This window comes from Chinchilla lanigera, unplaced genomic scaffold (genome assembly GCF_000276665.1).
Source record: "Chinchilla lanigera isolate Chin_1 unplaced genomic scaffold, ChiLan1.0 scaffold00007, whole genome shotgun sequence".
Lineage (NCBI taxonomy): Eukaryota > Metazoa > Chordata > Mammalia > Rodentia > Chinchillidae > Chinchilla > Chinchilla lanigera.
This window is the reverse complement of record NW_004955408.1, coordinates 8,599,831-8,622,431: the sequence shown is the minus strand read 5'-3', so window position 1 is coordinate 8,622,431 and position 22,601 is coordinate 8,599,831. Positions and strand designations below refer to the sequence as shown.

The following is a 22,601-nucleotide window of genomic DNA, read 5'->3' as shown; positions in this document are numbered from 1 at the left end:
GGAGACGGTCTTACCTGTTGCCAGTTTTAAATACTGGTGCCACACTTAACTCGTATTTCTCCATTTTGAATATCCAAAACTTTCTCCGCTAGCTGGGATACAAAAAATCGGCTTGGGACCATGGAGGCAATCTCAACACATCCGAGACTGATCTTCACCCACCTCATGGCTGTAACTGGTGTCCGTGTAGAAAATAGTCTGCTATTTCATTACATATTTTCTTTCCCCAGTCCTCCAGGCCCGGCAAGCTAAGGCCTGAGACACAGAGACAGCTTCCACGGGTGTGTGGAAAGGACACAGCTTGGCGTGGCGGGGGGTTGGCCCCTTGCATCCGCTCTCTGGGGGACCTCATTTTCCACCTTAGTGTAAGGCACATTTTCTAAATACGACTCTGTTTCTGTTGTGAGAATCACAGTGCTCTAACCACAAGGTCATAAATACTCAAAAGTGACTGCTAATGGCAGTGGCAGTTTGCAAAATGCCAAATGGCAGCAAGAAGTGGATGCCATAAATTTCATCCCAGCTCCTCCATTCTCACAGAGGTGTTTTGTGGGTTTTTAGTGATGAGATCCGCTTTCAAATGGATTTACAGGGGCTCCCTGTGAATTTGGGCAGAGCTGTTAAAAATACGTCTAATACACGCTAAAAGGAACACCAGAGGAGTCTATAGTTTCAGGCCTGAAACAAGGTTATTAAAAATATGTTTAATGCATAATGGCAAAAATATGGAAAGTAGCCCAATTGGAGATGAATATACTTAGTGTGGAAAGCGCTAATAATTATAGAATAAGAATAATAACCATGACAATTAAGATGTATTGGGTCAGGCACTGGATTAAGCATTTCACATGGGTTATCTCACTGGGTTCTTGTAACAGTTCCATACAAAAGATGCTACGAGTATTCCTATTTTGCAGATGAGAAAACTGAGGTTCCAAGAGGTTCAGGTTTCATGTGTCCAGATGATACATCTGGAGGGAAACAGCCTGAAGCTGCAAACAGAAGGGCTCTTTGCCTTACCTGCTAGTCTCCCAGCCCAAGCAGACCTTGATGGAGCACACTGAGGATTTCCCACACCTCAGGAAAAATGTGATAGCTCACAGAGAGGTCTGGGGACTACGTCAATGTCAAGTTGTAGCACCTGTCATTAGCACACTGAATGAAAGGACAAACTTTTGGAAAACACAAGGATCCCTATTATTGTGAAACTGTGAATGGCATGGTCTGAATCTTTTTACCCTGAGCTCCTTTATCAGTAAAAGGAGGGCATTTTACTCATTTTCTGGCTGGTAAGATAACTTGGTGACACACGTATGTGAAAAGCTCTTTGAAAACCCCAAAGCACTGTACAAACTGTATTACTAATGAGACTGTCTAGATTAAAAAAAAAAAAAAAACCAAGTCATTTGCTAATATTCACTTTCTCGTCCCCTTTACAGAGGCAGAAATTGATGTGGAGTGACGGAGTAACTTCCTCAAAGCCAAAAACCGGAGAATTAAAGGCAGAGCCAGGCAGCAGCAGTGATGGCGAAACTTTTAGAGCCCTCAATGGTAAAAAAAAAAGCAGCCAACTGCGGCATGCATGCTGTAGGTTTGTCACCACTGGTCTAAAGTATCTCTTGTTCTTCCTGTCTTCAGTTCTACGCCCCGGTCCCCCAAACACACACACACACACACACACACACACACACACACACACACACACACACAGGCTCCAGAGAGCACAGTTGGAGTCTCCTGAAATTATCTACGTCCATTCCAAGGACCGTAGCTGGGAGTCTCTGTTCAGGATGCCAGGTGACAGGGAAGCTGCAAAGACTGCGGCCTCAGCGGCTCATGAGGACAAGAGGATTCCCACTGCCCGCACACTTCATCTACCTGCAGCTCGGCAACAGGAACAGGACCGCTGAACTTTGAAGGGACTGCAGCCCAGCACCACTGCCAGCAGTCCAAGGAAGGATCTCTCATTCCTTGTCCTTTCATGAATTTCCTTCCTTTGGGAACTATCCCACTTTCTCACAAAATTCAGCGCACTAGGCCATTTCCCCAGGCCCTGTTTCCTGTATTTTCTGACTTTTCAGGAAAATTGTACAAGGCAAAGTTGCAGTAGCCTAGAATCTGAGTTCGGAGGATCTTGGACACTAATCCAACTTCTTCCCATTTGGCACCTAGACCTCCTCTAAGGTATTAATGCATTTCTGCTAATGCATCCAGCTCCACCTCGAATGTCTCTAAGGGTAGGGAACTCACCACCTATGGGAGCAGCTTAAGAGTATGGACCACGAACAAGACTAACTACATATACTGGTGGCCCAGGCAAGATGAAAAGGCAGGGTTCCTTGTTTAACAGTTACTAAGAATTTCCAGAGCTGGGTACGGTGGCATATATTATAATCCCAGCACTCAGGAGGCTGAAGCAGGAGGATTGTGAGTTTGAGTGTGCCTGGGCTACAGAAGGAGTTCAAGACCAGTATGGATTACAGTGTCTCAGAAAACAAATCCCAGATGCTAACAGGAGAATGTTAAACCAGGTACAGGGCGCTGTGCGCATGCACTGCTACATGCCCATGGGGCTGACTCTGACACTGCACTCTGCGTTTGGATCCCACTTACTAACCAGTACTAGTTACTTACGTCCTCCCATGTAAAAGGGAGGTAATACTATCCATTTCATGAACGTGTTTCTGAGGATTAAAGGCATTCACTATGTAACATGCTCAGCACAATGCTGGGTACACAGGAAACTATCATTTTTTGCCCACGTTGTATATCAGGGATAGAGAGAAGCATTAATATTACAAGCATTTGTAGTAATTAATATTAAAAGCATTAGTAAGTTCCATGCCAGCCCTTCAGATATCTGCAGGCAGCTCTCACAGCACTGCCAGCCTTCTCTTCACCTGGAGCTAAGTTGCTGGTCACTGCCACTGGTGACAGCCACTAAGGCCCCAGGCAGGAAAAATCGCAACACCATGGCTGGGCCTGCTCTTGTGGGGGCTGCTATTCATGCACTGGGGTGTGCAGGCAGGGAAAGGCTCCTTACGGTGAGTACAGAAGGAAGGTATGCACATAGCGTATTGTGTACATGCGAACAGACAGAGTCCCAGCTCAGCTTCCTTACCACAGGAACATGGAAATGCCTGTGGCCACTGGCCCCCCAGAGAAGAGGGCAAGTCGGAATGGAGAGAGAAGGTGGTCAGCTTGTGGTTCAAGTATCTCTTTTTGTAAATGTTAAGAGAACCTATGACTACAGAATATACTATGAGGGCCACTACGAGCATCTTGGGAGGAAGGGCATCTCAAGCTTCACAGGAAATAGGGCACTAGCCACCACCTGACCTCAGTACATCTGATGAGATAATGAGAAGAGTAAACCCTAGCACTGGGGAGGCAAGGCGAAAGGATTGCAGGTTCAAGCCCAACCTGTGCAACTTAACAAGACTGTAAAAAAAAAAGAAACGCTGGGGGTACAGCTCAGTACAAAGGTCCTAGGTTCAATCCCTAGTACTGGAAAAAAAAAAAAGAAAAAGTAAACTACGTAAGAAGCCAGCCACCACAAGTCTTGTGCAATCTAAGCTATCTCCCGGTGTGCTTGCTGCTCTCCATGGTCCCCTGCTTGGCTTCCTGGCCTCACAGATGGCTGCCCTGCCAACACCCTGTCCCCGCAAGGCCGATCTCCATAGGGCAAGTGCAGTTGCACCGCCTGCAGAATGCAAACCTGACCTTGTCCTCTGCTGCTCTAAACCCTCCAATGGCTTCCCACTGCCTCTAAAGTCACTGAGCTGTGACTTCCTCTCAAGGCTCTCAGCCCTCTCCGGCCCCCACTCTCACTGCTCAGGCCCTCAGGGTCACGTCCCAGTCAGACAAGCTCCACCGCCGCAGGACACTCTGCCTGGAACCCCCTCCTCATCCCATCCCCAACCTGGCTAACTCATCTTTCAGATATTTGCTTAAGTAACCACTTCTCCCATGAAGCTTTCCCTGCCCTTTCAAAACAAATATAAAGTGAAACCCTGAGTTAATACCTGCCATGTGCTCCCCTCCCTTGCCTCCTCTGCTTGTCCCATCAAGGCACTTCTGTCACCTTCCTGCCACTGCAAGTCCTTGTTAATGGTCTGTCTCCCAGCTGGGCTGCCTGTGCAACCCGGAAGGGCCCTGTCTACCTTGCTTCTTGGAGCCTGGCCTGAGCATGGTAAGTACATGTTATTAAATGACTATCTCATGATATCAAAAGCAGAGAAGGCTGGGGTACAAGGACCACTGGAATGGTACTCTGAGGAGCCACAGTCTCACACTAGAGTCATCACCACCCTGCGAGGTGCCCCGACAAGGCCTCAGTGCCACACATTCTCTTTTAGAAGCCAGGCGCTGGCTTGGAGCACAATTCCTAGCACAAGGCCCCTTCTCCTGCAAAGCCAGCACAATGAGACCATGTCCTTTTTGCTGAGTTTTCTGTACACAGGAATCTTGCAGGAGCAGGCTGACTTTGGAGCCCTTCATTCATTATTCATTTATTTCCTTGTAATATTATTTCCGAGGCGCGCGAAGGACAAGCCCTGGAACAGCCTTCCCACCTGCAAGCTAACACTGCTTCAACCCAACCGCAGGAAATCTTGTCTGAGAGCATCCAGTCACCGACAGCCAAACAAGCCCAGCATGCAGAGAACTGGAGTCAAGACGAGTTCTCCCATTAAACATGCCCCTTAAACATTCCAAGCATTTTCATATTTACAATTTCCTGCAAGTATTTTTATTTTCCCAACAACCCCCTGGAGGATGAAGCTCAGGGAAAATGATCCACAAATTTATGATGAGGAGACTGAGGCTTGGAAAGGTAAGTTAACTTGTCCAAGGTCAGGCAGTTCCTAAGTGTCGGAGCCGATGTGAGCCAAGGGGACCTAACCCCACAGTCCATACTCTGTAACTACTCTGCAGTATCCTCCCTTCTGTACCCTGAAGATGACTGATTGATTGACTGATGCCCACGCTAGGCTAGGGCTCTACCACTGGCCCGAATCCCAAACCCCTAAAGATATTTTGAAGAATGGTTTTAATATCCAGAACTGATCTGTAAATAAACTTTATCCCACAAGACAGACGAATTTGAAAAACAGGAAGGAAGAAATACACAAAAAGAACACGAAGCTGCTCTGTACCTTCTGAAGGCAACCAGACGTCTACTCCATGTTGCTGGGCTCGGGACATGCGACCTCTCTTGGGCAGTATCCTCGGGCAGCCTCAGGGACCCTGTACTTGGTGATCCTACTGCCTGGGCACTGTTCCTGGCTTCTTCCAGGCTTCATTTGGGTCACAACCTGATCATCATTTATACTGGTGGGTCTCAGAAAGTGACACCCCAAATCTGGCATTTCGACATGCGAGGCACTTTGAATGACAGGAGGACGGAGAGCCTCAGAAGCTGCGTCAGGGTCAAGGGCTCTCTAACCTGCCCTTGTTCCCGCTCCTCCAACACAAGAAAGGCTTCTTCCCGAAGTTTCCCATCTGACTGAAGGAAATTCTTCCAAAAAGAAATCCAGCCATCTTGGCTGCCTTCAGCCAATCTCATTAGCTAGGGAAAGTTAATCACGGAAGAGACTGAGCTGTCACCACGCCCAGGAAGATCTTTCATCTCTTCTTGGGAGGGCAGCTCTGGCATTACCTGAGACTTGACAGAGCCTTCCTCTTGGAAATAAGGCAGTCTTTGTTCCTGGTGCATGGTGAAGGCCCTCACCTTCCCACAACCTGTCACCACCTCCCCGGGGCCCCGAGGATCTCTGTCCCATGCTATTGTGTTCTTTGACCCATTTGTTTCCTCTAAAACTGGTTGACCACTCACCCGCTTACCTGCCCACACCTCATTTCCCTCTGCCCTGTGGTCCCACAGGCACTAAATAAAATGTGCAGGCCCTTTTTTCCTATTAAGCTGTTGTCCATTTGTCTCAGCAGACTTGAACCTTCGGAAGGGGAGAAAGCATTCCCTTCCATCCTGCCCTGTCTTCAGAGCCCTGTGGATGCTCTTACATCAGTCTGCTTACTTCCTTCACTGCACGCAGAACACTGTCCTGCTTGTTTGCCTTTGCGCTGCCCAGTTCACCCACGAGCCGGAACACTAGCTTCTGGGTGGCAGGTACGGTGTCTTTAACACCACCGGAACTGCGCGTGGCACGCAGCAGGGAGGAGCACTGCGGGTATCGAATACGTGAATCATTTTATTTGCATTCAACCACTGCCCAAGCCCACAGTATCTAGCTTACATTAGCTAAATTACGTACAATAACCAGATGATGATTTTTCAATAATCAAGTAAGAGCTGGACGGATAACAGTCTTCTATTTTCATTAAGGATAAAAATAAAAGAGACTCAGAGAGGTTAGGTGGCTTACCTGGAGTCACGTGGTACTGAGATACAGGTAGGTTTTATTTATTTATTTATTTATTTGTCTCTTTGAGACAGGGTCTTGCTTTGCAGTTCAGACTGGTCTTGAGCTCACTTTGTAGCCCAGGCTGGTCTTGAACTCACAGTAATCCTCCTGCCTCAGCCTCCCGAGTGCTGGGATTACAGGCGTGTGCCACCACGCCTGGCTAGAGGTAGGTTTTAAACTCACCCTTTCTAACTCACTTTCTATTAAAAAAAAAAAATTGCTCCAAATATTTTTCCTTCAGTTTCGTCCCATGGCCTTAAAGATTCTCACAGGTCGCTGAGCTGTCTACTGAGCCGCTGGCTCTCTCCCCAGCGGGCAGAGAGCTGCCTGGGCCCGCAGCATTTCTCTGTGTTGACACACAGCAAGAGAATGGAGACGTAACAGGCTTTTTGGGGGGAAGCTAATCCACAGCTGGGATGTTCCCAGGATCCTGTGCGGAAACGCTGATGGACTCCGGAACCTGGGTTTCTAGAGCTCTCGGCAAAGGCAAGAAGGTATGCAAGTGCCAGAGAGCCTCCCTGGATCCAGAGGGCTAACGGCAGAGCCACAGCGGCAACGAGGCTCCTGCCAACCTGTAACCCAGGAACGCGTGCACTGCGCAGGTAACATCTGAAACAGTCCCGCTGCGGCTCCACTCTTCAGCAGAAGAGTCCCTCTGCTTCTAACATGCCCACGGTGTACCAAGTGACAGAAACTAACCAGAATCCAAGCTTTGCAGCTCACAGGGACACAAGGAAAGAATCTCCTGCTCTCCATAATCCACACATCAGAAGAGGGGAGGCCTTTCAATTTCAAAGTCGTCTGATGTAGCCACAGTTGTGACTCCCAAGTTCAATGAACATGAAAAGAGATTCTTCCAAAAGGGTAGACAAGACGGCGTCACTGGTTTTGCGGCCCGTTCAGTAACTACATTCAAACCAGCCAAGCAGTCAGTCCACCCACCTGCTGCTCTTCCCACCACTTCATCAGGTGAGGACAGAGTGCTCCAAGTTAGAAACGTCCCTCAGCATCCGTAACACGCAGAGCTTTCCTAGAGCTCCTTGCCTCCTCATCTTCTCTTGTTTCACCTTGGGCCAGCGAAAATGTCAACAGGGGGAATGAGTCTGAGGCCAGTGGCTGGAGTCCCACTGGTGGCCTCTTCCCTCCTCCACACAGGAGGACCCAGAGCCTGGGGCTCACAGGGCCGATTAGCAGGAGGCTCCAGAAGCTGCACAGGCTGCCTGCCTGGGTGTCCCAGGCCAGCTCCAAAAAACAGACACACAAGAAAAAGTCAAATGAGCTTGACTTTCCTGTATTCACTGAAGGCTGCCACTTTTCTTCCTGGGCTAGGCAAGACCCCAGGACTGGTCTGGCTTCCAGATACAGTGAGAAGTACAACTTGGATTAGGTCTAGTCACTTAGCTTTGGTTCACCCCACAAGCTGCTAGTAGCAGCACACAGGAAGCACAGGAGGAAGTGTGGGCAAAGGGCCTACCCAGCTGCTCCTTGTCCTGTTACCCAAGGGCGTGCCTAGAGCTTGGGGATCTAGGCAGCCCCATGCAAAAGACCTTCACAGGTCTGAAGAGTAGAGAACTGCACCCTAGTTGATTGCAACGTCTGAGCAAGCAGAATGTGCAGACACCAGGCCCTGAAAGTCCTGCTGCGCACCAAGGGCAGGCTTCTCCTGTGTTCACCAAGGGAAACAGAAACAAACCGATAAGAGTACTACTCCCAGGATAGCGGAGAAGAAACCATCTCCAACTACAGCAACAGAAAAGATGGAGAGCCAGCTTCCCTTTCCCTGGCAGAGGACACCACAACTAAACCATTAGCAGAAAACTAAGGTGGCAGAATAAAAAGGAACAAAAATGAAATGGTGTGTCTGTAAATATATGGACAAACTTCCAAGGAAAGAAGAAATAATTAGAAAGCAAGAACCAAAAGAAACTAGGAACTGGAGATAAGTGTTCAGTGAACCAAAATCAGTTTTTGCTTTGAGGGCATTTACTAAGCCAGGGGACCTCTTAGAATGCGGGCCACACAGGATAAGGACCAGAGTGCAGACGGCGTGGGCAACTGCCACAATCCCCTCCACATGCCCCATGAATAAACAGCTGCAGCTCCCTCCCCCTTGGATATAGGAATAGACAGTGATAAACCCGTCTGTGGTGGATTGACGACTGGTGCTCAACTTATAACCCCCAGCTGAACTCAGTAAGTGTGGTGCTGGGTGTGGGAGGCCCACCTGAGGATTGCTGTCAGCAGCATAAGAGGCAAAACTGGAGAAGAAGTACGGCTGTTGGGAGCTGAGAGAGGCTGTTGGGAGCTGAGAGAGGCTGTTGGGAGCCTGTTGGAAGCAGAGAGAAGCAGTAAGGAGTTGTTGGTTTTCTTGGAGGAGCTTGTTGTGCTGGCTTTCCTGATGAACTTTGCTGTTTTCACCCTCACCGGCCAAGGAGCTCAGGACCTTGTTAACACCGAGAGTGGCTTCAGTTCACTTTGGGGGAGCTCTGGCCCTCACTTTGAGCATCACTTCCTGGCTCTGGAGTGGAAGAAGGTGCACAGCTCAGTCTCCTGGAGAAGCTTGTCACGTTGGCTTTCCTGATGGGAACTCGGCTGTCCTGATTATCAGAGGAGCTCAGGATCTCACTGTTGCTGAGGATGGCTCTGGTACTTTTGGGGGGAACTGTGGTTCTTATTTTGAGTGTTGCTTCCTGGCTCCAGTGCAGATCCCTTGGCCTGCTAGCACAGATCCTTCAGCCTGCTAGCACAGATTCTTCATCTTGCTGGCACAGACTTTCTAGATTCCACCACTGACCTTGGGGCCTTTCGAGCACAGATCCATGAAACAGGCCTGCATGAGATATTGTTATGGGCTCTAGGCCTCCAGCTGTACTCGTTTGAGGCATTGTGAGGAATTCTAGGTCTTTAGCTGGACTCATGTAGGACATTATCGTGGGATCCAGGCCCTCAGCTGGTCAAGATTCTTTGGTCTTTAGTGTGTGGACAGATTTCCTGCACTCTCTTGTATATGATTCTTTGGGTGACTATTATAAATAATCTTATAAAATGTGTCCTGTATTATATTGTTCTTCTTGCAAAATAAGCCCCAAACCGTCTGACCAGACGGGTCACATTCTGGCAATGAAAAATAGGGTGGGAGAGAATCTCTCCTGAGAATTTGTTTCCATAATCCAACTCTCATAAAGGTTTTTGGTCCACAATCAGATAATGTGGGAAGTCTGAAAAACTCCAAACTGAAAAAGGGAGATTCTACTACGTAGGAGCAGAAGTAAATGCTAGTATTGTTGGAAGAAACCTACCTCCACCCAACGCTCAAAGAACTCTCACAGGAAAGGTTCTAAAAATAGTTCACAGTAGAGTTTAAAAAAGAGAGAAGAAAAGGAAAAGAATACAAAACAAAACAAAAAAAGAAAAGGTGGAAATCCAGGCACTGTGGTATGCATACTTGGGAAGCTGAGGCAGGAGAATCACTTGAACACAGGAGTCTAAGACCAATCTAAGCAACACAGTGAGAACACGTCTCAAAAACAAACTAATTAACAAACAAACAGAAAAAAAATAAAAGGAAAGGGAGGAAGAAGGAAGTTGACAGAGATGGAGGCAAATAAACACACATAAAACATGAGATATGACCAGAAATATCATATATATTATATATGTTAATACCACAGTGTCTTAATTAATACCATTTTATAATATGATTTGAAGTCAGGCTTTAGTTATCCAAGTTTGTTCTTTTCTGAAGTTGTTTTGGCTATTGTAGGCCTTCTTCATTTCCACATAAATTTTATCTTATCAATTTTTTAAAGAAGAGCTTGCTGGAATTTTTAAAACTTTATTAGAGTTACATTGAATCCATAAATTAATATTTAGTTTTTGATCCATGTATTTTGTATAGCTTCACTGAGTTAATTTTTGTTAATCATTTTGTGATGTGAGGCTTTACATATTTTTGTCTTTATCCATAGAATTTTGTATTTTTGATGTTCTTGTAAATGGTGTTTTTGAATTGCTCAGTGCTCACAGATTGAAATATAATTGTTTTTGATATTGATTTTCTCCAGTAATCTTACTGAACTCACTTATAAAATTCTAGTGATTTTTTTTGTAGATTCTGTCAGATTTTCTTCAGAGGCAATCATATTAACTGCAAATATAAGCAGTTTTGCTTCTTTCCAATCTAGATGCCTTTGTTTTCTTTTTCATGCCTTATTGCTCTGGTGAGAATCCTCAGTGCAATGCTGAATGGGAGTAATAAGAGTGGATATTCTTATTTTGTTTCTGATCTTAGAGGGGAAACTACTTAGTCTTAAATTATAATATTAAGTATTCTGTTAACTATAGGATTTTGGTGAATGTTCTTTATAAGAGTCAGGAAGTCTTTCTAGTTTTAGTTTACTGACAGGTTTAATCAGTAGATGTTGGATTTGTCAAATGTTTTTTCTGCACTTATTGAGATAATTATGTGATATTTCTTGTTTAATTTGTAGATGTACTGGACTGCAATGATCGAGTGATGCAAAACCAACCTTTTACTCTTAGGATAAACTCCACTAATCATTATTTATTTATTTATGGTACCAAAGCTGTCAAATATACATCTAAACTACAGTCTTCTTATAGAATTAGATATACCTCTAACTCTACAAGAAGTGAAAGCCCATGTTCATATAGACTTGTACATGAATGCTCACAGCAACTTTGTAATGTTGCTCCAAACTGCAAACAACCCAAATGTCCATAAACAGGAAAACGGTGGATACGCAGACTGTGACAATATATTACAGTGATACCTCTGTATACCTTCTGTATACTCAGATACATACTCAGATGCTTTCCAAATTTGTGTTTGACCACCAAAAAGTTTGAGACCTGAACGTATTTTTCCCACAAGAAATAATGGAAAGTCAAATAATTGGTTCTGAGGTCCAAAAATTACACTTATACATTTATTTTTCCAGGACCTTAACAAATTTCACAGTGATTTCTTTCTTTAACTCTATCGTGGTTTTCACAGTTGTACTATTAGTTTTACTGCTGGTATCACTAACTTTCTTTGGAGCATGATTACGATATTTTACACAAATAAAGTGTAAAAAAAGGCACAATGACGAGTGTTTAATGCACTAACACAGCTCTATATGTTGTCTGGGCCAGAGCGGTACTTAGACTGAAGTGTTGCCCCCTTGTCCGCAGTGAGACATGACACACGACTCACTCAGCCCTTACAGGTTTTTTTCAAGTCAGATTTTTGATTCCACTTTCAAGCAAAGAGGCACCACTGTACATACAAAGAAGTCTATTTTATTAATAAAAGAGAATGAATTCTTGGTACATGCTACAAGAAGGATGGATCACAAAATAATCATGTTCACTGAAAGAAGTCAAATTTTTAACAAATACTACACACTGTATGAGTCCACTTGTATAAAATTCTAAAAAATGCAAAGCGATTTATAGAGCTAGGAAGCAGATCAGTGTTGCTTGGGGACTGAGGAGGGCAAGGTGACAAACACAAAGGGCCACAAGGAAACTGCAGGGCGGTGGTTGTGTTTGCTATCTTGAGGTGGTGAGGTTTCCAAGGGTACAGACAAATACCAACACTTAGCTAATGGTGCACGACAAACATGCAATTCACGTCATTTATACAACACTCCAGCTGTTTTTAAAAACCCACATCAGAGTGAAATTACAGGATACCAAAAAAGGAGATCAAATCTTAAAAACAGCCAGAGAAAAGACTTTTCTTTTAAAATAATAATCACTAGGTGACCCCTGACATCTCAACAGCTACCGTGGAATCCATCAGGAGGAAAATATAGTGAGTACACTAAGGGTTCACACTGCCACAGGCACACCCAGCAAGAACAGGAGCAAAACGGATATTCTCAAGCAAAAACAGAGAGGCTGCTATCAAAAGCCGCTCAGGAAAGCAATGTGAAGGGTTATACTTCAGAAAGACTGCAACTGATTGCACTTGGAAAGCCTGTATCAAACAGTACAGTCTTAGAGAGTTAGTAAAAGTAACTAAACTACAGGAAAACAACAGCATTTTCAGACAAGGGGAGTTCCTAATATTGGCTATACGCTGAGTTCCTTATATTGGCTGCAGGGGAGCAAGAATACTAATTAATTTTAGACCTGAGAAGGCATGTTAAAACTGCGTGGTTAACTATCCAAAGTGTGGAAAGACAATACCGAACTTTCTTATCGGAAGGATGAGAAAAAAGGGGGAAAGATCGTAAGAAGGTGAGACAAAAAGCAAGCCCAGAAGCAGATGGCTGAACTAACCCTCCAGCAGAACAGGAAACTTCCTGCGGACAGAGACTGCCCTGCCGCCTGCCGTGTGCTCAGTGCCAACCACCGTGTTTGGCACATCGTGGCCACCTGATGACTACCAGATGACTGAGTGTTTATTGAACGAATCAATAAATGTTTGGAAAGAAGGATGGGAAATAAACGAACTGGGCAGCTGAGTGAAGAAATGCATGTACAAATAATATAAAACTTCATTTTGGCCCGAAGTTTCTGCCTCCTTCAGGCCCCATCCCATTTGTCAGAATTAGCCAACCAATTACAGGCTGGACAAATTGAGTCTCTCTTCTCCCCGGCTGCTGTCTGGGAGCAATGAAGTATGCAAAGTACAGATGGAGGACAGAGAGGAGGCAGCGAGGGACACGCTGCACCAGTCCCAGATCACAGCAACGCTGCAAGCAGGCCGAGGAAGCACGGGAGGAGACTTCTGCTCTTGAACTATGTATTTCTTGTCCATTTCTACAGCTAATGCCCTAGTTGGAGCCCTCAGCACCACAGGGTCCTCGGGGACCACAGGGTCTCAAAGTGCTTTCTCTCCCCCAACCATCTGCCCCCCTCCACCCTCCTACTCAAATGCTTCAGCGGACCATCACGCCCTCTGAAATCCAACTCAAACTTCTTGCTTCAGCTCTCAAGGCTGTTTGAGAAGTAGATTTTAATCCCTTTTCTCTCGTCATCACCCCAAAAGGATATTAGGATTCCCTGACCATGTGCACCTCTGCCTCCTTCCCTAATACCTTCTTATTATCCCTCGTCTCCCACTGCTTGCTATGAGGTCATGCAGGTCCCTCAAGAACCCCCTCAAACCTAAGCCCTCCACAGTGTCTGCTGGCAGAGCTGCAAATAAGTTTTCACCTCTTGCTCCTAAACATTTTGTTTATGGGAGCACAAGATAGATTCTTCTCTCCTAATACACCCTCTCTCCACATTCTACTGGCCAGGCAATTTCGCTAACAGATTAAGAATGTGGGCTTAGGCGTCAGACTGATTTGGGGTTGAATCCAGGTCTCCCATATCCTACCTGTATGAACTGGGGAAGTTTCTTAACTTCTCTGAACTTCAGTTTTTGCATTGGTAATAGGGGGAAAATCTACTCCAGAAGCTTGTTCTGAGGATTAAACATCACGCCAATAAAGAACATAGCACACGCAACAGTAATAATGAACAGCATGCCTTACGCCTCTGCCTCCACAGAAGGGAGCCACTGATTACAGAATTCATTTATGATTATGTTTGTATCTTTTCTTCTTTCTCTACCAGTACTTCAGCGTGGTTCCCCATGCAGTGTTTTTTTCTCAAACTATGCAAAATAATTTCCCCATCAGGAGTTAACTGTGATATTAAATATGGTCTCATTCATGTTGGTCTCACATTTGGGTCCTACAGAATTTTAAAAATTTACTACCCTGGTTAAATATTCAATGTTTTTCTTATTCCTGGAAGACTCATATGCTGCAGATTTTATCAGACAATAGTCACACCTTACTAAGAAAACAAAACAGGCAAATCAAAGACTGAGGGAACTATAAAACACGTATTAGGAAAGACTTGTATGTTAAATATTTAAACTCAATAAAGCAATTAACCCAATTAAATTGGGCAAAAGATTTTAACGGACACTTCAGAAAAGATATAAAAAACACATGAAGGGCTAGCTGCTCTTCACAAAAGAATATAAATTTCATGTGAGAAATGTGGATTTCATTTCTTTACAACTTCCAGGATAAGTAAAATAAAGACTATTCTAAGTGTCATCAGGGACTTTGAGCAACTGAAACTTTGATATACTGATGGTAAAATGCAAAATGATACAACCCTTTCAAAAATACTTTTTTGGTTTCTTAAAAAGTTAGACATAAACCTACCATATCACTTGGCCTTTCCACTCCCAGTATTTATCCAAGAAAACCAAAAGCACATACCTGGACAAAGACTTGCACACAAATATTCATAACAGGTTCATTCGTAATAACCAAAAGTTAAAAACAATCAAAATGTCCACTGACAGGCAAACAGATAAACAAGTTAAGAGTATATTCATGTAACCGAATATTAGTCGGTAATAAAAGGAATAAACTAGTGATGTACACATAAGCATGGATGACTCTCAAAAACCATTATACTGTGGTTAGAAGTGCAGCTCAGTGTAGAGTGCACGAGCGCTTGCCTAGCATGTACAAGGCCCTGAGTTCCTTCCCTTAGTAGCACAAGAAAAATCAAAATTCATCGTAGTGAGTGAAATAAAAAGCCAGGCAAAGAGGAACACAAGCTGTACGGTTCCTTCTATATGAAATTCTAGAAAATGCATCTAGAGAGACAGAAGGCAGGTGAGTGGTTATGTAACGATGACCTGGGGTGACAGAAACATCCATGACTCTCACTGTTAAGATGGCTTCACAGGGTTATACACACGGGGAAAAATGACATTCTTTACAAAAATAAAAACTTAACCTAAAACACAAACAAGTTGGGCAGTTTGCTGGCAGAGCGAGTAAAGTGTCAGATTTGTCTGAATGTGCTCTGGGAAGCGCAGCCAGCCCAAGGACTGGCAAGAAAGCCACGAGGCAGGAAGCGAGGCAGACAGGCCTCAGGTTGCACTGGGGGTGTCCTAAGTGTGGTTTGGATATGACTGGCTTTTTGAGGTTGCTTTCATAACAAAGCTCGTTTATTCACTGCCCAAGTCGCTGGCGAATTGAGGCTTCAAGTCTGAGGCTTCAAGTCTGAGGCAGACGTCAGGTTGCATTCTTGTGGCTTTTTTCTCCTCCCTGTGTGCATTTTGAAAGAGGTCCCTGGATGCCTGTGAAGCCTTCACCCGGAGCAGGGTTATAATGGCGAAATGTCAAGCGTGGCTGGAGGCCTAAAGACACAAAGCCCTGGGGAAAAGGAAGAGGCAGCCTTTGGAACCGCTCCAGGCAGGTCTGTGCTCAGAGGTGGAGAGTGGGCCTGCACCAGTACCCCAGGGTACCCCAACCCCTAACGTAGAGCAGGAAGCAGAAGGAAGGCACCCTCCACTCCAGCATTCTTGGAGGAGAACTCCTGCTCTAGCACTATCCCCAGAAAGTACCGGGCCCTCCCAGTGCCCTCTTCACTCGACCTTATTGTAAAAGAGATCTTGATAATGAAAGGTCAATGAAACAGGAGAGGGAGGTAATTGCTCATCGTTTCTCCTCAGCCCGATTCTCGTCCTGGTCTGTTATTCTTGGCCGTGTGTCTCTCTGGAAGCGTCTGAACTTGAGATGCCCTGGTTCATCTACCGGCTGGGGGTAACCCCAAGCCTGTCCACCTTACTCATCTCACCTCTGAAGGACTCATAACCTGGAGAAGCCTGGAGCAGGAGTCAAACTGCCATGGTGGTCATGGCTGAAATGCAGGGGCACACATGCCTCTATTTGGCCTGCAAGAAATTCAAAACTTACGAGTCTCTATAACAAGTCCCCAAGTCTCTTTTCTTAAATGGACCAAAGAAAGATGTGGCGTCACGGTTACCACCCCCCGCCATTTCAAGCCCCGCTGGAGAGCCTTTCACTCCTTTAGGCCCTCGTTTGGTCTGGGAGCCTGTGGGTTTGCCCTACAGCCAGAGGGTGCTGCTAGGCGGTCCATCTGCTCCAGACTGGCCCTCACTCAGCTGTCACTCTGTGGCAGGCCCTTTCCCCTGCCCAGCTCTGAGCAAGCCCCTCGCTGCGGAATTCATTGCCTTTTGGGGACGCTCACGGGCAAGATTCTACTAGCTGCAAGCTCTGTCCTATATTCAAGTGGAAGGGCTTTCTCAGTAACTTCCACCCTCGCGGCCAGGTCTACTTTCCTTTACGCCCGCTCCCGGCTCTCAGTCATTTCCAGCCACTGAGCTCTCTATGGAAACTCTGTTTCTCAGCCTTCCCCTTAGACATAGTTTACTGATCCCTGACGTCACTGTGCTTCCCCGAACTCGCGTCACTTCACCTCTGTCAAATGTGGGTTCTTTCTCCCCATTTGGTCCTGATAAGCAGGTCGAATTAATTCCTAACCCATGTTCCTGCATGGCAGCGCTCCTCTGGCAGGCTTTAAAGACAGGCCTGTCACCGAGGATCCTAAGCAACATTAAATATGCTCTGCCAGTTTTAGTCTCAACATCCCAAACGATAAAAATAGACCTCATGGCACGAGGTAGGATAATTCATCCTCTCTTCACATCATTGCTGAGACAGAAAAATGAAACATCTGGGATTTCCCATGTTTAAAAAATTATGTTAGTCTTGGACTGAAAGTAATTAGAATTTTAAAAACAAGTAAGGGACAGGAGAAGAGGGAGAGAGAAAGAGACAGTAATCGTATGGAAGTTACTATCTGTCTCTGCATCACTTACCTGTTTTGTACAATGCTAGGCTTGGGCCAGGTCACTGGCCATACCCTGGGCAATGACCCCCTGATCTACTCCTGGAGGCCTGGAACACAGGATGGAATTAGGAAGCTACCAGTTTGACAAGTACCTCGTAATCCCAACTCCCTACCCCTACCCTACCGAGGGTTCTCGGGCTGGTGGTGACGTTCTACGTCCACCCTGCTACTCTACAATGGACTTGCATTCAGTGGCAGGAGGTCTGCTAGGGGCTGGGGACTATCACAGCAAACAGTCATACATCTGGAGGGAAGGTACCAAGAAAATGATTATTATCCTGGGATACAGAAGACGCCACGACACCCGTAAGCACAGGGTATCACAGAAACCCACCCAGACTGGAGGGGGTCAGGAAGACTTCCTGGGGAAAGAGATGTCCTCAGCTGAGGCCTGAAGCAGGCCGGGGACCTGACCAAGGGAAGCCCTAACTGGTAGCTGGGGACCAGGGCAAACACACAGGCATGGGAAGCAGATAGGCCACTGCTGGGGCCAAGGGGGATCTGGGGCAGCAGGAGGCACGGCTGGAACAGCTGGTTTACGAGAGTTCGCGTGTGGTCTGAGCAGCTCCAGCAAGAATTCTGGATCCTATCCTGAGCGGTCTGGGTAGCCCGGGAGGGCCTCTGAGCAGGCGAGGGACACTACCAGACTTGTGTTTTAGAAAGATAGCTGTGGTTGCTGTGCAGAATACAACGCAGTGGGAGTAAAAGGGTGCAAGAAGGAGGAAGAAGGGGCTGGAATAAACAAGGAATCCACCGCAACAAAGCAGTACTGGCGGCAGTCAGCATGGTGAATGGCCCTGGCGCTCAGTGGAAGTCCCAGGCCTTTGACTTCTCGTCCCTGGTCCCACCCGGGTGATTACCTTTTCCTGCTGGAGAAGCCGGAGCTAAGAGAACAGAAACTTCTTCTACCCATACCCTCTCACCTACTAATGTTGTAGGGCTGCTTGCTTCTCCCAAGCTTGGGAAGGCGACTGGAAACATCCAGCTGGTTTTAAGGAACCCCATAACAAAAGAAAGAAGGCTCTAGAAAAGGCTCATAAGAGAAACACCCCTCTTGCTTGCCCTGTGGGAACAGAAACTCCACCTGAATAAGAACTTGTAGTTTGCGACACTGTGGTCACCTGCCTTTTGGAAACCTCCCAAGGCTCCCGGTGAAATGGGCGTTCCCATTCTAGGGAGGAGGAAACCAAGGTCTGGAGGGCTTACGGGACTGGGTGCAAGGTCACAAGGAAAGCAGGGCTGCGGCTCAGAATTCATTCCACAGCTCTTGCTGCTATTGATCCCTGAACCCACCGGGACTGTAATTAATTACAACGTCTCTTCTCAGCACTGGAGACAGCGAGCTGGACAATTCAACGGAAACGATCTGATCGTTTCATCTAGAAATCCTGGGAGGGTTTCTGAAATGAGAGCGGGAACTCTGAGATGGGACAGAGACAGTGATGCAGGCCCATAGGGAAAAGGCATCCTAGGACACCAACAACCCCTCCAAGAAGGGTGAGGACACACATCTGAGCCCTCCTTGCTCTTGGGAAGTGACAATAATCCTGCTCCAGGAGTACCCAGACAGGCCTGGGGCAAGGGGCTGGCAGGAGGTCAAACGGGACAGATCACATGGAATGGCCCCTTTCTTTCTCCCACCAGCGGCAACACTTCTGCCAGGTTGAATCAGGTAAGTTAAACTGTACAATGCAAAGAAAAGAAAATAGTCTCTACATGCCACTGTCACCAAAGAACTAGTAGGTATTTTTCAGCCCTTACAGTGTACTTGACATAAGCTCCATCTACACAGGCTTCTAATTAATCGTTAGCATGAAACTGTGACGTTGGTAACAATTATCTCCATTTCACAGGAAAGAAAACTGAGGCTCAAAAAAGTTAGGCACTGTCTTAGTTCCTTTCTTGTTGCTGGGACAAAATTCCCAACACCCACAAGTTAAAGGAGGAAAGGTTTATTTCAGCTCATAGTTTGTAGAGGTTTCAGTCCATAGACAGTTGGCTCCCAGGCAGAGTGCCATGGTAGAGGGAGATGGCAGAAGAGAAACAGTTCATGGCATGGCAGGCAGAAGACAGGAAGCAGCAGCATCGGGCCTTCCTTTCCCTTTTATTCCATTTAGGCTACAGGCCTATTGGTTGGTACTACTGATGCCCAGGATGGGCCTTCCCATCCAGATCCTATCCACATCCAGAACTACGCCGAATTAATAATTGGACTAATTTAGTTACCACAGACCCTTAATCCATATTCACACACCATAGATCCGGCCACCTCTGAAAAGCCCCATGAGGCATGTTATTTTGGGGGGGATATCTAGATAACAAGCCATAACAGGTATCTCCTTATAGTCCCCACAGCTACAAATGACAGAGCCAAGATTCAAATCCAGGCCTTTCTGATTGCTGAGCTTCAGGACAGGAAGGCAGGGCCCCTTCATGCTTGGTTCAGTGACAAACATGGCAGGCTCAGTGTATGTGGGAACTCTCACTGATTTCATTTGGAAGTCAACCTGGTGCCCTCTCCATCTTTCCCACTACCCACCTTTTTCGGCTGACAAAGGAGGAAACAAATGTACCAGCACATAATGCTGGAGCACTGAAGAGTTAAAGGGCTCAGAAACAGCTCCCCAGGGGAGAAGCGACAGAGCTCCAAGCTCCATAGCACTTAGGTGCCTGCCCTTGCCGCTCACAACAAACCTTGCAGGCAGGAAGAGTGGCGTGACATCCCCGTTTTCCTCAAGCAGAGCCTGTACTGCCAGATGTCACAGAACACGCACATTTTGTGTTCTACTGGCGGATCTTAGATGGAGAACAAGGCTTTGGGTTGAAGCCAGTGCAGTTCACAAAGGCTGGGAAAGGTGGGAGTGGGCCAGATAGGTCCAGCCAGATAGCCTGAGAGAGAACAACAGAGATCCAGTGAGAGAACGAGAAAGAAAGTGGGGGTTGTTCGGCTTTGGGGAGGCTGAGGTCTAATCTATTTATCATTGTAGACATTCAGTAGGTGCTCCACCTGGGCAGAGGGAGGAATTTCTCTCAGGAGGACAGCGGAGAATGTTTTGGCATTGGTTGATAATATTTAGAAGGGGAAAATCTGCCCAGGGTCCATTCACAAGTAAAGAGCAACTGCGGGGATTGTGAGCATGAAAATATGAAGAGTTGCAGTTAGGGAGGTCTTCGCATGCAACTATCAAGTTATGAAATAATTTGATACATAGGTAATGATGAGCCAGAAGAGCATCCCAAGCCACTGAGGGATGTCAGCTCCATGTTCTGTGAAAAACCGATAGGTTTCCAGTAGATGAAGATTTTCTTCAGGAAGGTCAAGATGATGCATTTCATTATTACAAAATTTTCATTTGTGAATTAGTAACACTGGTTTATTGTAAAGTTACGCAATAATGTTGTACTGATCAACAGGAATAACCGAACACAGGAGTTAGAGATAACAGGCTGACATCTGTCCCAAAGTACAATCTTTCTCTTTTGCTTGAGGTACCCAATGCTGAGCAAACCTTTCCGGTTTTTTGTTTGTTGTTTGTTTGTTTGTTTGTTTCAGTATTGGGACTTGAACCCAGGGCTTCACACGTGTTAGGCAAATGCTCTACCACTGAGTGTCTTCCCTGGCCCCTGAGCAAATCTCTCTGATTTAAAGGACAGTAGATGTATCTGCTGAATAAGAATGTATTAAACACACACACACACACACACACACACACACACACACACAGCATGCCCTGGCTGCACACTCAGGATCACCTCCAATTAAACAGATGCTGAAAGACTAGCTAGTGATTTCAACATGTCCAAATGTGGTCATAACACCTGTAAGTGGTTTAAGCAATTATTTTCACAGCACTAAAGTGAAAAGAACTGCAAACAGAGCTTACAGGACACTGGAAACACCAAGGCACGCAGGCCACAAGCACTGCTTGGGGTGATCCCAGCTCCGCTCTCTGTCCCCTTCCTCGCTATGCCATCCTGAACAGAAAGCAACGGAACCCCAGCAGCAGAAGTGGGCCTGCAGCAAACAGGCTCTCTCCCCCACTGCAGAGCAGAGGGAGGAGGGGAGAGGGAAGGTAACAATTACTGTCACAGACGGTACCTTCCCAGACAAATCCTTACACACTTAGAGGTAGAAAATCCACTTGCTGAAACAGAGCACTGAGTGCCCCGCTGAGCCCTCCTCCTGCCCCCGAGCCGGGAGAGGCCTTAGCCCTAGTAACTCAGTGGTTTCTGCCACACAGAGTACTGGATCCCTGAACAAGCCATTCAGGCACTCCTGACACGCCCGCAGCAGTGCTGCGTGCGGACGGCAGAGCCGCACGGCGCATGCCAAGCACACCGATTCATTTTTAACCACGGCGGTGTTCTTCGGCTGCCCATCTTAGGGAAGAGAGGCACTGCTACATCTGATATCCAGAAAAACTAAAACTCTGGGATGATCAGGAAAGGAAAGAAAGGAGAGGAGGGGACCTCCCTATCCTGAAGCTGTGCAAGCTGAGATCAGATGGTAACTCTGAAGGCAACTGCAGAGAGGTTGCTTCCCCAGGGAGCGTGGTTACACGAAGGCTCCTTTCCAACTCAAACTCGGTTTCTGAAAGCAAAAGCATCTCTTTTTTTCCCCCTCGAACTCACCCCCATCCTGCTTTAGCCTCGGGAGTGCTGGGATTATAGGCATGTGCCACGCTTAGCTTTAAAGTGAATTTTTAAAAATCATACAAGTTATACATTGACACAATCATACCTCGGTAGCCACAAGGGTGTAAATGCAATTTACAAAGCATTTTTCCCACGTGTTTTCCCAGGTAATCACGGCCACCGCTCTTCAGTTATTACTTCCACTTCACAGGGGGGTGAGGACTCAGGGGAAGCACCTGCTCTGAGGCCACACGGCTCGAGAACATCTGAAACCGCTGACCGGCTGACGGCTTCAGGGTTCCCTCTGACATCTCCTCCCCTTTCCTTCCCTCATCCTCCCTCTTTTGTGTCTTCTGCAAGATGTAGCTGAACAATGAGAAAATGGGAGAGAGAGAGAGAGAGAGAGAGAGAGAGAGAGAGAGAGAGAGAGAGGCTGAGCGCGAGCTTCGTGCACAGGGAGCCGGCTGAATCTCCTCCCAGCACTTGGCGGCACAGATGACTGGGGAGGACTAGCTCACCACCTCCATGGAGGACGAATACGCTGGGATGTGCAGTCGATTTGTAAAGAATAGATCCTGCACCTCTGAACCAAATATTAAAAAGGAAAACATTAGTGCCTTTTTAAAAAAAAGCTTAAAAAAGGAAGTGTATTAGAGTAAGTGAGGAAATGAAAAGGAGGAGGTGTCGGCTGTCATTCCCATGGGGGGTGAGTGCTTGCTGCCTCTGTGATCGCAGTCAATGAAACACTCAGCTGAGTCCCGTAATGAACCGGCACAGACCACAAATACCAAGCCACTAAAAAAGAAAACAGATTCATTCTAAAAGACACGGCCCCAGGTTGGGTGTTGGAATTGA

General features: G+C 46.5%; 1 protein-coding gene and 1 long non-coding RNA gene across 2 annotated transcripts in view; both read right to left on the bottom strand.

Moving 5' to 3' along the window:
• Nucleotides 1–22,601, bottom strand: part of Galnt10 (polypeptide N-acetylgalactosaminyltransferase 10) — a gene marked incomplete at its 5' end in the record, with an annotated part of 225,838 nt that overhangs the window by 182,131 nt on the left and 21,106 nt on the right.
• On the bottom strand, nt 11,663–18,247 carry LOC106147398. Its single transcript, XR_001232291.1, has 3 exons — nt 18,035–18,247; nt 17,080–17,158; nt 11,663–15,610 (listed from the first exon to the last, which is right to left on the bottom strand). It is a non-coding gene; the product is annotated as an uncharacterized LOC106147398 (long non-coding RNA).